The 14,318-nt window shown below is 39.1% G+C and overlaps 1 pseudogene; it reads right to left on the bottom strand.

The window, feature by feature from the left end:
* Nucleotides 1-4,690: 4,690 nt before the first annotated feature.
* Nucleotides 4,691-5,069, bottom strand: LOC132219297 (small ribosomal subunit protein eS17-like; annotated as a pseudogene).
* Between the last annotated feature and the right edge of the window lie 9,249 nt (nt 5,070-14,318).

The raw sequence follows: 14,318 nt of genomic DNA, 5'->3' as shown, positions 1-14,318 counted from the left end.
AATAGAGAGAAGAAAGGGGATAAGCTCTGAGTGAGCAATAATAAAACTTGAAATAAAATCCATCTAAACCAAGAAGGAATGTTTTATAAAGGATTCTTACTGACTGATAGTTCTAATAGCTTGATGAGATAAAAGGTTTTTTTTTTGTTTTCTTTTTTTACTTGGCCTGTGTGTGTACCTCAGCCTATAGGGAATATAAAAACAATCTCTTAGTTCTGACTTTAAACAGATTTCTTTCAATGTGGTCGATGGTGCAAACAATCGCCTAGCAGATTTCTCAAAATAAGGTTCATGGGTTGATGAATCAGTGTATCTGGAAAGAGTGGATTTGTACTTCCAGTTGCAAAAGACCTTTGTTCCCATGGTAACAAGAAATAAAAACAAATAATATAAAAATCATGCTTTCCTATCAGGTTATGAAATAAACAATGAAGCATTGATGAACAGAATTCCCGAGAGAGAGAAGTCCCTTGCAGATGATCAAATAGATTCATACCCAAGGGAAAGTGCCAGTATGTCCAAGTGGAGTCATTGATTAGACAGTATATGAGACTAGAGGCCCAGTGCACGAATTTGTGCACGGGTGGGGTAGGGCTGGTCCGCCCTGGTCGGGGGGGCTGATCAGGGCCAGCTAGCTGCGGGGAGGGACCTCGGGCAGTTGGCTGGCCTGCACCACCCTGATCAGGGTTAGGGTGGGGGGGTGTTGATTAGGGGCAGGGCCGGCCGGGGGAGAGGAGCTGAGGGTGGTTGGCTGGCCGGCCCACCCCTTGTCGAACTCCTGGTTGAACTCCCAGTCAAACTCCTGGTTGAGGGGACAATTTGCATATTAGCCTTTTATTATATAGGATTTTGCAGGGATGAAACTAAATCTTTTAATGACTGTGTGGTGGAATAAAATGAAATCTACACAAAATCAGATTCAGTCTGAAAATAACATTCCTTTGCTATACCCTTTCCCCACCAAAATTTTTGCCAAGAACGTATAGAAGAGAGGCTAGAAAGCAGGTAATGTTTTTTGCGCACTCTTGCACATTTTCACATTATTTTGATTATGGCTCTTCTGCATTTGAATTCAATGATGAGCCAAAACTATCTGAAAATGTGACCCAGTCCCACTCCCATTTCAAATACTGTTAAGATAAAAAAGGGGTTGATTTCTGATAGTATTGCAGGAAGTTGGAAATTGGGCTAGTGGAGTGAACTCAGTCTAATTAAAACTGCAGCTCAGCCCAAACTCAGCTCAACTCTTGGAGTAATGTGAATGCTTAACCTTCCACCATAGCCTTCAGACATAGAAAAAGACGTTCATTTCCTGAAAATAAAACATTATATTTCATTCTTCACTGTCTTTTCATACACAATGTCCAGAATACAATAAAAAATTATGAGATATATGAAGAAGTAAGCCTGGGGCCTGGACCTTACTTAAATCAGAATCTGTTGAACTACTAATTGGAAGAAAATGCTAAAATGGAGGAGGTTGCATGCAATAGAAAAGAAGAGACATAACAGAGTGAAAGACTAAAGATTGTTCTCTGTTGTCAATGCTGGGGAGGTGAAGTGATTTAAGGAAGGAAGTGAGAAGCATCACAGGTTGCATATGATAAGAAGGAGGGTATAAACTAAGAGAAACATATTGATTTCTTTATTCCTTGCAAAATAGTCTCCTCTTTTGTGAACCAGAAGTAGAGCTTGTTGGAAACTCCTGACTCAATCCAGAGAAGTTCTAATCTGCTCTTGCAAGTTTGCAAGAATAATTTGATATTTCAAATGTTGCTGTTCTTAAAGTGCCTTCCTTCTAAATCAGGTTAGGCCATCTCTAAAGACCTTGTTAACTGCCCGTATGTTTGCAAAGTTAGTAATTTCTAAAAAAAAAAAAGAAGCCACAAATTATTCCTTGTGGCTAATTGTACTTTATCAAGCTATTCATTTTAATCAGAAAGCGAATGTGATAGGCTGCAAGGAATGGGGAATTAAGCAGATGATCATTGATAAGTTGAGAGAAAGAAATCTATTTGAAAAAGCAATGAATATTTTCTTTATCATTGTGTTTAAACAGATGTTCCGCCTATCTGCATTCGCTTTACTTAGTACTTTATCTTTGACCTTTGTTTTGAAGGTATTCATGGAGGAGAATGCCAGTATTTACCTACCTGCTGTGCTTCCATCTGTCTCAGCAGTGCATGGATACACACAAATTATATTTCCTTTGTATGACTTTGAATGACAGAAGCATAACCAAGACTTCACAGACATTGAATAATCAGATATTATCTATTTGGTCCCAGAATAAACTATAAGATCACCTTACATCTGGATAGTTTATGCTAGGAACAGGTGCTTTCAAACTGGAAATCAGGATTTCTAAACAGTTTTTTGTTGGCCTGCACATTTGGCCATTTTGTTATTAACTTCCTCTGCCTGGACAGGTGGGCGGTGGTAGAAAGAGCAGAGTAATTATTTGTGATATGGGTTGGTTGTTTAAACTGTGCTGTCAAATGTTTAGTCTCAGGTGTCCCTTCATGACTGGGGGTTAAAAGCTCAATCTGAAAAGAGCTTCCACTGTGGCATTTGTTTCATTGTTCAAAGAGCTTGCTCATTTGCCAAGTGGATAGGGACATGAAGCAGATGAAAGCATCTCTGATAAGATGTATTCCCACATCTCTTAAATAAAATGGTATTGCTTTCCCATAGAAGGCTTTAGATATCAATTTCTTAGTTGAAATAGGTAGGAGACATTGCAGCTGTAGATTGTTTAAACCAAAAATATTAAAAAGTCAAAGGTCCACCCCCGAGTTATAGGCGATATCTAGTGGCTCTGGCCAATTATATTTTGGGAATATTTCCAAGATGGCCTAATGATATAGTTCATTGCATAAATGAATTTAAGTTCTTAATTTGTACCTTATCTCTGACAGGTAGGTTGGGTATATAAACTTCCTCCATTAGAAGAGGGGGGGGGGAAACCTTGGGCTAGTGTTAATCGATATCAGTTTTATATAATTTGGACATAATCTTCCTGGAGACTGATTTGTTTGATAAAAGTGGTACAATGAAATACATACATCCCTGATGTCTTCCTAATATATTTGTCTCTGTAAAATCTAGCATGGACAGCATAAAGGGTATATTTATTGTCTATTAATGCATGAAAAGTTATGCCACGACTCAGTGGCTTAAAACAGCGAACATATTGTCTTACAGATTCAGAGTCAGGAACGGCTTAGATGAGGGCTTATAGCTCATGGTCTCTGTTAAGCTTCACTCAAGATGTTGGCTGGGGCTTCTGACATCTGAAGGCGTGACTGGAGTTGGAGACCTCACTGCTAAGAAATTTTAGAACTGAAATGTGTAATGCATGAAATAAAAACTCACTGGTTGGGCTCAACAGCTGACTGAAGAGGACAGAGATTGGTAGAGTTGGTTACAAATATAGGAAGGTTCTCAAAAGGTATAAACTTCCAGTTATAAAACAATCAGATCCTGGGGATGTCATGTGACTGTAGTGAATAACACTGCATTGTATATTTGAAAGTTGCTAAGCGTTTATTGTAAAAGTTCTCATCACAAGAAAACATTGTGACTATATGTAGTAATGGATGTTAGTGAGACTCATTGAAGTGATGATTTCACAATATATCCAATTATAAAATCATTATATTGTACACCTGAAGCTAATATAATGTTATATGTTAATTATAGCTCACTTAAAAAACCATGACCCAACTATATGCTATCTTTAAGAAATTGATTTCAATGACAACTAACTCCTGAAAGGCCGATATTTATATTAACTCTTCCCCTGCAAGAGAAATTGACTTCAAATATAATTATGTAGGTAGGTTGAACTTTAAAAAATGAAAAACGTATGATGTAAACACTAATCAAAAGAAAGGTGGAATGGCTATACTAATATGCTACAAAGCAGATGCCAGAGTGAAGAAATTTAGTAGGACAAAGAGAAGCATCAGATAATGACAAAAGAGTTATTGAACAAGAGAATGTAATAATCCAAAGTGTATGAATCCAAATAACAGAGCTTCAGAATTCATGGAGCCAAGATGACAGAACAAAAGAAAAATAGATAAATCTACAGTTATAGTTGGATATTTCAACATTCCTATGTTAATCGTTGGTAGGACCAATAGAAGGAAAATCAGCAGGGATATAGAAGAACTCAGCACCAGTGCACCTGAGTTACTGTACTAAAATGGGCTTCTCATAGACAAGTCTTCTCATAGACTTGTTGATCCCTTTTAGAATTCACTCTGACAATCTCTGTCTTTTGACTGGTATGTTTAGACTCTTTACATTTAAAGAGGTTATTCATATAGCTGGATTAATATCTACCATGTTTTTAACCACGTTGTATTCATTCATTGTGTTTATTTTTTGTTTCTGCTCCCTGCCTAACTTCACTGGTTTTAATAGAACATTTTATATGATTTCATTTTATCTTTTTTAGTGTGTCAATTGTACTTCTTTAAAAATTTTTAGTGGTGGTTCTAAAGGGTACAACATACTTATCCTTAGAAGCCTGGATTTAGTATAACAGTTAATTTGCAATTGTCCTTCACTTTGTTTTTTTCACTGATTTCTGCATGCTTCTGATTTTCACATTTGCTTCTGATTCTTCTATGTTTTTGGTTGTCCATGGTTTATTAATAATACTGTAGCACAGCAGGCAGATTCAATCGTCTCTATGTGGTGTATTGAAATTCATCCCAACTGTAGGCTGAGCGACCTGTGGGTTGGGCAGACTGACAAAGTCCAAGAGCTTCAGCATTTCCTTCTTGTCAGGATCAGCTTCAGTGACCTCCTGATCCAGGGCTGAGACCTCAGGCACATAATTCTCTCTCCTCTTCCTGCAGCTTGATGGAGATATCTCTCACGGGGCCTCTCTGAATCCGCTTCCTCAGATGTGTGCCGTAGCCCGCTATCTTGTTGCGGAGCTTCTTGCTGCAGATAATGGCATCTCCTCGCACACGTGCGTGTTGGTGTGGAAGTCCTTACCCAGGAGCAGGTGGTACATCTCCAGGATGACCGGTCCTGGTGCGAACGTGGCCCATCTGGTAGGTCCCTGGAACTGCTTCTGATTCTTAAAGGTAACAAAACACATTTTCAAAAAACTACATCTTAAAAGATTAGGACGAGGCATGAAGAGAACATCTGAGTTGCTGGCTGTGTTCTATTTCTGACCTGGGTAAAGCTTCCATAGGCGTGTTTACATTGTAATAATTCATTTATGATTTGTGCATTTTTCCAGATGTATGTCATGCTGCAATTTGAAAAGGTTATAGAGTAAACGTACAATGGAAAATAGCATAAGATTTTTAAAATGGAAATTTATACTACTTCTTCCTCACATATGCGGACTGTAATTGTGATATGAAAGAATAGAGTGTCTTGCAGATGCCTTGACAAATATTTCTCAGTTTAAAAAGGCACAGGTCCCAGAATATCTCTTCTGTTGGAATTAATCATGGGAGCCCCCGAACATATTGCAAATTAAGTTGGATTCTGCCTGTTTTCCAGACTCTGCAAGGTTGTTCTCCTCAAGCCTTGCTTCCCAATGGCAGACTCTCAGAGTCTCTTGAACTAATTCCTAAGCAGGAGGCAGTTAAGGAGCTTTAAACTAACGTTTTGGGATTCAGAATCTCTTTATTTCTGCTGTTATTCTGGCTCTGCTCCTGTGTCCCAGTTCTGCAAACTTTACTGCTGCCTTGCTTATTGTGCCGAAGTTCTGACTTCATGACCTATCACTTACTTGACTCTTTGTAAGAGGGTAACTCTGCCTTTTTCATCTTCATTTCCCCCTGATTCCCTAGGTGCCGACATTATGTGTCTAAATCCTGGTCTGGTGTCTGGGCTCTTGCCACCACCCAGCAAGCTCTCTTGATCCAACAGTTAGTCGTTGTAGGTTTCAAGGTGGTATCTATGCATATTGTACCTGTTGCCTTTCCTGCCAGTGTTTCCACAGGTAACCTTTGTTGGCTTTCATTGTCCCTGCCATTGATTGCTATTCTCTATTTCCACCTGTTGTCTGTTTCCTTATAGACTTTTCTAGAATATCCATTTGTTGGACTTCTTACCAGATCCCACCCGGGCATAGGATTTATGAATAGAGAATATTATAAGTGGAAGGACAGAATCTCAAGAGTATGCATCTACAAACCTTTCCTTTTATACAGGAGGAGACAGAAGTTCAGATAAGTTAAGTATATATGTGAGAGGTAGTTCCAGATATTACTAAACCAGGGTAATATTTTAAAAATCTTCCGAGAAGTGTTTTCCCTTATGGTCATCTGCTTTCTGGTCAGGAAGGGGCCTGACTGTGTGGACTGGAAGGCAGACTCCAAGAGTTCTTTGCTCCAGCAAGATCTGAAGAAAACAGCCGGAGTGCCCAAGTCCCAGAGGGCTTGTAGAAATTTCCAGAGAACTGGTGGTTTGGCAGAGGCTTGGCACAGAAAGGCGACATTTGGGGACTTGAACACTGGAGGCTTTGTCAGGGGCCATGAATAAGTAGCTGGTGCCAGCAGATGCTCAGATGACCAGATGGGAACTTATTTATGCATTCATTGGCTGATTTTTGTAATTTTTGTATGTGTCCTGACTGGGGACCGAACCCTGAACCTTGGCCTATTGGGATGATGCTCTAACCAACTGAGTTACCAGGTCAGAGCCAAGGTTACCTAGACTTAATGACAAAACTCTCTGGCAGAGCCAGAACATATCTCTTCCCCCAGGCACTTTAAACCAAGATTGGAACCATATAGTCTAACTTCCAGGCTAGTATTTTTGTATTATACTCCACTCTATCTATTTAAACTTCTGATTACTCTTACCATTTTTTCCTTTTAATTGAGATTTCTTGTAAAATTGGATAACAAAGAGGAAGATAGAGGCAAATGTGTTTCAGAACCATGGTAGTAGAAATTTTTATTTGGTCTTTACAATAGTGGCTTTTCTAAGTGGGTATAATTGTCAGAGATGTGGAAATTACCTTGGCTATATAACTGTGTTGTCTGCAGATTGACCCAACCTAATATGTTTCTACTGAGTTTCCATTGCAGTGGTTCTGAAATGGGGCTGCTGCCCAGCTCAGAGCCCTGCACAATTGCCACCTTCCCAAGAGATCGGCATAATTTGATGAGGATTTATTAAACAAAGGGCTTGAAATTATTGTGGAGCTACACCATATGTTATCCCATACTTGTGAAATTTGCTTCTTTTGGCGTGCTATTTATGCACCCCTTTGCTGAAATAGATGAGATTTTATAGATTTCAATATACCCCTTACTCTGAACCTTTAAGTAAAAATAAATGCTTGTGTATCTCCACATTGGGCTTCACTTAAGTCTGAATGACCAAATTGCCATTCATAGACTGAAGCCTTCTATTTAGACCTGGAACCTGTGGGAGCCTAACCAGACATACACAGAAAATCTAACAATGTCGTCCCTGAATGAAAAGAGCAGTGCAGTGAAATGAAATCAGGCAGAAGCCCATCTGGCCGTCCCGCACAACAGCGCCGGGATTCCTCTCAGGTGTAGGAATGCACCTGAGTGGAAATGTGAGCACTAAATGCTTATTTCCTGCCAGTCTTCTTAATTCCTCTGGGCCTTGGAAGAAAATAAACATTGGACATGCCTCTCAGGAGTAGAATCCATCTGGTTTGAGGAACATGCCGTTATCTCTCAGCAGACCTGGACGATTTTAAACGACAGCTGCAGGAAAACTTGGGTGGAATACTGCCAGCCAGACCCAGAAGGAAAGGGACAGACATGTCATGCAAGTCAAGCGTTTGTCATCATTTCTTGTTCAGCCTGGGCTGAATGACTCCAAGCTTGTAGTGACTACATATGCTGATTTCAAGGATCTCACCCTGCATTAGGTAATTAATAGATGACTGCATACTGGTTGGTCTCCAGGCTAAACCATTCAGTTCCATGAAGAAAAACCCAACAGTTTTGCTTGCACTGGTTTGTAAAGAATGCCGGCTCTTCAAAGAAATAGATCCGCATTTATCAGACTCAGTTGGGAAGTTTCCTTAATATCTGAATGGCCCATCCCAATGTGCTGGGTCAGAATCCCTGGAGGTGGGGGATCAATGGGTATAGGGTGAAGATCCTCCATGGGCAAAGGACAGTAGAAACATACAAAGGCAAATCCTTACCACCTCATTCTCGTGCTCTTACATTGTGATGTTTTATAGTGCCCTTTGACATTCACAAGTATATTCTCATTTAATCCTTTCAGCAATCATATGAAGCAGGGAGAATAGATGCTCAAGAATTGTATTAGTCTTTTTTTCTGGTCCACTTAAACTCGGTTTCACCCTTCTAGTCTATCCTCCACAGTTCAGTAAGAGAATTCTTTTTAACATGTACATTTCATCAACTCTATTCCTGTTCAATTATGTTTTTAAATGACTCCCCATTACCTTGAGCATAAATTGCACCTTCTGCAGAGGACACACAATGTCATTGGTGATCTGGTCCCTGGGAACCTCCCCGGCCTTATCTGCCATGCTCCCCTCATCATAGATGAAGCTTCAACAACACTGACTGCTCATTTGCCCTACGCACACCATAATGCACCTCACAGATTCAGTCTGCATCTCCCTCCCTACAGCCTACATGCTTGGTTAATCCTGACTCATTCAGTTAAGTCTTCCCTTAATGACTATCTTGATTCCAGCAGACAGGCTTAGGAGTTTCTTTCATTTGTATATAGTTCCTGTTTTAGTACTTGACACACTTTCCCATTAGCTTTTAAATGTATGTTTCTGTACTGTAATGCAATCTCTTTTAGGGCAGAATCTTTGTGCTCCCAGGCTGAGACCAGAGTCTGGAATATGAATGGGTGGATGGATGGATGAATAAAGGGTTTTTATTCTAGCTACCAACTAGCCACAGTGACCGGCTCTGCTGAGGTGATCGACCTTTCCAGTGTCATTCAACATTTTCAGTTTCATTAGGTTCCTTTGTATTCAATTCCCATCTTGACAGCACCTACATTTCTTGCTAAGTGTACTCTCTCTCCCTCCCTCCTCCTCCCTTTTTCTTCTCTCCTGCCCCCTCTACTTCCCTCCTTCCCTTTCTCTACTCTTCAACATCACTCTATTGTTTATAAAACTAAGCATCTTCATTGTCCTGATATTTTCCTCGATCTCATTTATGGGTCATTTAAGCAGCAGTTATGCAGGTTATATGGCTATGTTTTGCCAATAGAGAGCTTAGTTTGATGAAGAGTGTAGTTCCATGTCTGATTTTCTGGAATCCTGTTTACCACATGCAAGGGACACTTGTTATATAGTCTCTCTACCTAGAATTCTTTGAAAAACATGACTATATTTGGGGATTTCTTGCCATATTCAACCTGTCCAGTTTCATGAAGTTCCTTGTATTCAATTCCCAGCATGTGTCCTGGGCTTCATCTGCTAGCTACCTGCCTGCTATGGACTGAATTATATCCTCCCCAAATCCAGAGGTTGAAGCCCCAACCCCCAATGAGACTGTGTTTGGAGGCAGGATCTTTACCGGGTAAGGAAGGTTCAGTGAGGTCATAGGGTGGGGTCCTAATCTGATAGAACTGCCTTCTAAGCAAGCATCTGGAGGGAAGGCCAATGTGAACACACAGTAAGATAGAACCCATATGCAAGAAGCCAGGAAGAGAGCTCTTCCCAGCAGCTGAACCCTGGCAGAATCTTGATCTTTCCAGCCTCCAGAACTATAAGAAAATAATTTTTTGTTGTTTAAACCACAGTCTGGTGCTTTGCTATGGCAGACCAAGCAGACTGATACACTTCCCTTCGGAAATGAGCTTCTTGACCTCCACACGGAATCTGTTTAGTTGGAGTGGGAAAGGGACACAACTTTCAGAGGGCCAGTGGATTCAAGGTCATGTTCTTGGCACAGAAGTAGCATTGAGGCTGTCTGCCATTATATTTGCAGTGAATTCTAGTTTCTATCAGCAATGCTAGCAGTAGCATCTGGGTTTTGGTAGAGGCAATGCCAGTGGAGTCAGTTCTACAACAAGGTTTCAGCCATCATTCTTGGCAGCTTAGCTAGGAATTGGGTTCTCCAGCCCTTCCAGCAAACCCATGGGCTACCCACCATCCTCCCAACGACCCCTTTTATGCCTCACCAGCCAGAGTCAGTTTCATTGTCTGTGATCCATAGGATGTACTGGAGGAATATAAGAGAGCAAATCTATGCCAGTGAGAATGCAGGACTTCAGCTTTTGATTGATAAGTGGCTCCTCCAAGCTATTGACACAGGATGTTTAACAGAGAAGAGACGTGCACTGTATACTTATTATACACTGACAAGACATCAATGCAAACGATGTAGAAATTATTTTAGTAGTAATTATAACACATGTAGGACACATTCTGACTTGTTTCAGATTTTTTAGTACTTTAAATGCACTCTATTCTCTAATCTTCAAAATAGTTCTGAATGAAACAGCATAAACCCATTGTAAAAATAATGAAAGAGGCAATGAAAGGTTGGCGATATTAAGTAAAAAATTTGAAAAGTTATAGGATTCTAGTTGGATGGGAAGCAGAACCCAGGCATCCTGAAGGCATTACACTATATGTTCATAGATTTCTTCTCTTTACCATCATTTGGTTTTACTTTTAAGGTTAATGGGGCCTTCTAGGAATCGCCATTAATTTTTATATTCATAGAGACGCTGCTTCCTATCTTTCATTTCTGCCATTTCATACTGTTCACTGCTTCCAGAAATTGGATCAGATCACATTCTTCTAAAGATTTCCCAGTTTAAGTCTCCTCTCTGCTTGTGGCTAACCTGATCCTCCTTTACATTCATAAGCATGTTTGTGCTTGGTCTCATGCCATCCTTTCCAAGTGCCAGCAACAGCTCCAGTAGAATAATTACTTGTGGAGAGCTGAATTTATTTCCGTGCTTTATCGCCAGCTACATGGGCTCATATTCATGACAATGTTGTCTCAATGACTCTTTTATAGATTTTTTTGGGGTGTGTGTGGGGGGGGAGCTGTGTTTATTAGCTCTTAGTCTAACAGCTTTGATCACTGATTGCTTCGCGAGTGTGTGAGATTCTAATAATTCAAATTGGAAAATTACATATGTGTAAATATATATAATTCTGATAATTATATCAAGTAATTTCAGAATTCTATGAGAATAGACTCATTTCCTTGTGGAAGTGAAGATGAAGCAGCATATAGATGAAATGCTTGCTTGCTTTTTCTCTCACATTCCACACAAATCCATTATTAAGTCTTTTTTGTCTCTATATGCTACATATGCTTATGTCAGTTGTGGTCCTAGCAGAGAACAGCACACTCAGATCAATATGATTCAAGGGAATGTGTAATGAAAGGACTTTTTTTTCCCCCCAAAGCTTTGGGCAGGTTTTGGGATCCATGACAGAGAGTACAGTGCCCTGGGGTAAAAACCAACCCCAGGACCGCACGGCAGCCCTCCAGACATCAAACTTGTATATCCAACTCCTCCTAGGAGGGTACATAGACTGCAGGTGTCCCCTGAAATTCACGTGTTGAAGCCCTAACCCCTTCATTTCAGGCTGAGGCACGCCTGTGGCATTCCCGAGCTTTGGAGATGCACCATTTAAAAGTCACAGCTATAATCAGGAAAGGATTTTTGACTAGATAAGAATGACAGCTTAGTCTCCTAGAATTCTCAAACCTACCAAATATTAAAATACTTATACTTTAAAAATAAACCTAGTTTTTATTATTTAGTGACTTTGCTTAGCATTTTCAGCAGAGATGGGTACTGGAGTTTGGCAATATTATTTTACATGGGCATTCTCAATTCTCTCTCCTGGGATTCTGGGAGGCTTGGAAACTAGTGAAGAGTATTAAACCTTTAAATTAAGTCCACAGACAGGGCCTGTGACAAAAACTTTATATACCACACCATCTATTTTTAAAAAAGAATATCTAATTCTATTCGACTCTGTTTATAGCCAAAATAGAGAAAGCTTTAGGGGAAAGTGTCAAACCACAGTATAAAGCCAGCTCAAGTGGTGGCAAGGAAAAGGGTTTCTCAGCATATGTTGAAAGTTATTTTTGACATTTCGATAAATAAGCTCATCTCACATTCTGTGCCCTTCCTTCACTTAATAAGAATTTTAAAAACCCATCTGCAGAGTTTGCTCTTTTATGCATTATCTAAATTTCAGTTCATTTCTTTGTTACTTTTAGATAAAAACAGGGTGAGGGTGGAAATGTTGCTATTGAATTTCTACACTCATTAAAATAGTTTAAAGCGTAACTCTATTTCTTTGAAAAATCAATTTGTCACTAAGGCGTCTATTTGAAAATACCTTTGACTAATTGTATACAGCTGCCAAAGATCACCTGTAAAGGTGCAGATCTCTTATCAGAAGACTGAAATCATACTCGATGGCGTGGCTCAGTGATTGAGGTAGCTATTATGGTAGATATTAAGGGCTATTTCAGAAGTTTCAAAGGATAGATCCAGGTAGTAGATTAATTTTGTTTGATATACAGTGCTAACTCATTTTTTAAAAATCAATTAATAGCTAACACTTAAATATTGAAGATTTCATATAAAATATGCATGTCCAGTGTTTTCAAATGTTTTCCACTTGGTAATAATTGTGAGGTGCTTCAGATGTAGTGCATCTTATGGGCTCCTCATAATGCCCATTTGCTATTGTTTATATCCAATTCATTTACTTCAGGGGTGACATAGTACATATGGGACATAGCACATATGTGCTTTGCAGGACATATGGTCATTGTCTGGACTACTCAACTAGGCTGTTGTAGCAGGAAAATGGAACTAGGTAGTGCAGAGATGAATGAGTTTTGCTGTGTTCCAATAAACTTTATTTACAAAAAACAGGCCCAAAGGCATGATTTGTGACCTCTGAGTTTTGTAATATGCCTTTCACAGTGGTCATTTGCAACCACTTTTATGAATGAAGCAGGTCTAGACTAGTTTCATGGAAGTGCCTCTGGAGTCTGAGGAGAACAGGCTGCAAGGGAAAACTAGTAAAACGTCAGAAAAGTCAAAACAAATTTATTATTGGATTTCCTCTTCAACAAAATAACACAAGAAAGGAAAGTTATTATCCTAATGTCTTGAGAGAAAGGTCAACATACAAGTCAAGGTGGGTTAGTTTGACTTTATGTGATGCTGACATGGAACACCAGTTATCTGAAGAATATTCAAGTTGCATTTGTAAATGTTGTATACATACTGGCAGTTTGTTGCTTCTAAATATGAGTGAGGAAACATAGATTTGTTTAAAATTAAGATTAAATGTTGATGTAGCTAGAAAAATGTTTGCTTTAAATAGCAAATTTTCCAGGCACATATACATTATAATTAGATTTATGAAACTTCAGTTTGCAAAGACTCTTTTAGCAGCAAATTTAAGACCCAGAGCAATACCAATTCTTATCTGAAAATGCCATATCTTGAAACTTAGTTTAAAAATCAACCTCGTGCCAATCATCATAATCCCCCCCAAAAGTATTGTTACTCTCTGATTCTGTAAAATATTATATTATAGGGTTTTTAAAGTTCTGCCTAAATCAGGTAGAAATCTGGATGGTGAACATCAAAATACACATTTTTAAAACCTCCTTCACTAAATTACCCATTTGAAAAATTTGAGAACAGGTGGGATGAAATCAATATTTGGCTATGTGTGAAAGTGACTTGGCAGGACATGCTTTTGCGTTTACAATGTCTAGATATAGTTCTCTTGAATTGCACTGGCAATTTTGTGGTATTTCCTTGGTTTCATTGCCAGTCTTCTTAAATAAGAGGCACACTTTTTTTCTGCCTTAATTTCTTTATCCATTTCCCTCTTAGTCCCCTAAAAAAGTAGTATCTGTTCCTATAATTCTAGTGAAACTCTATTCAAAAAGGCCGTTTTCTGGAATTCTTTTTTACACTTATTAACCTTTTTTAAAATTCTTATTTTTCTGGACTTCTCTATTGGGTCCTTGAAGTTTTGGCCACCTTAACCACTTACAAGCAACATGTTGCTGATAATTCTTTTATCATTTCAGCATCTCCTTTTGTTGACTCTGATCTTCTTCCTACAGTTTAGCTAAGTGTTCTCCAAGGATCTATCTTTGGCTGCTGGTCTTGAGTCTCTCTTACTCTTGTCCTTGGGAATATAAAATACTTTAGACTCTCTATACTGACAATATTATTCTCTTGCATAGCATATATTCTTTTATATCTGCTTCCTGAAAATTACCATCATTGTTATGGAGGGTGTTTTCCATTTTGCTTGAGGCCAGTCATATGGCATTTCC

The sequence above is a fragment of the Myotis daubentonii genome, chromosome 16, assembly GCF_963259705.1.
Source record: "Myotis daubentonii chromosome 16, mMyoDau2.1, whole genome shotgun sequence".
Lineage (NCBI taxonomy): Eukaryota > Metazoa > Chordata > Mammalia > Chiroptera > Vespertilionidae > Myotis > Myotis daubentonii.
Note: the sequence above shows the minus strand (reverse complement) of the source record. Positions and strands in the feature narration are given on the sequence as shown.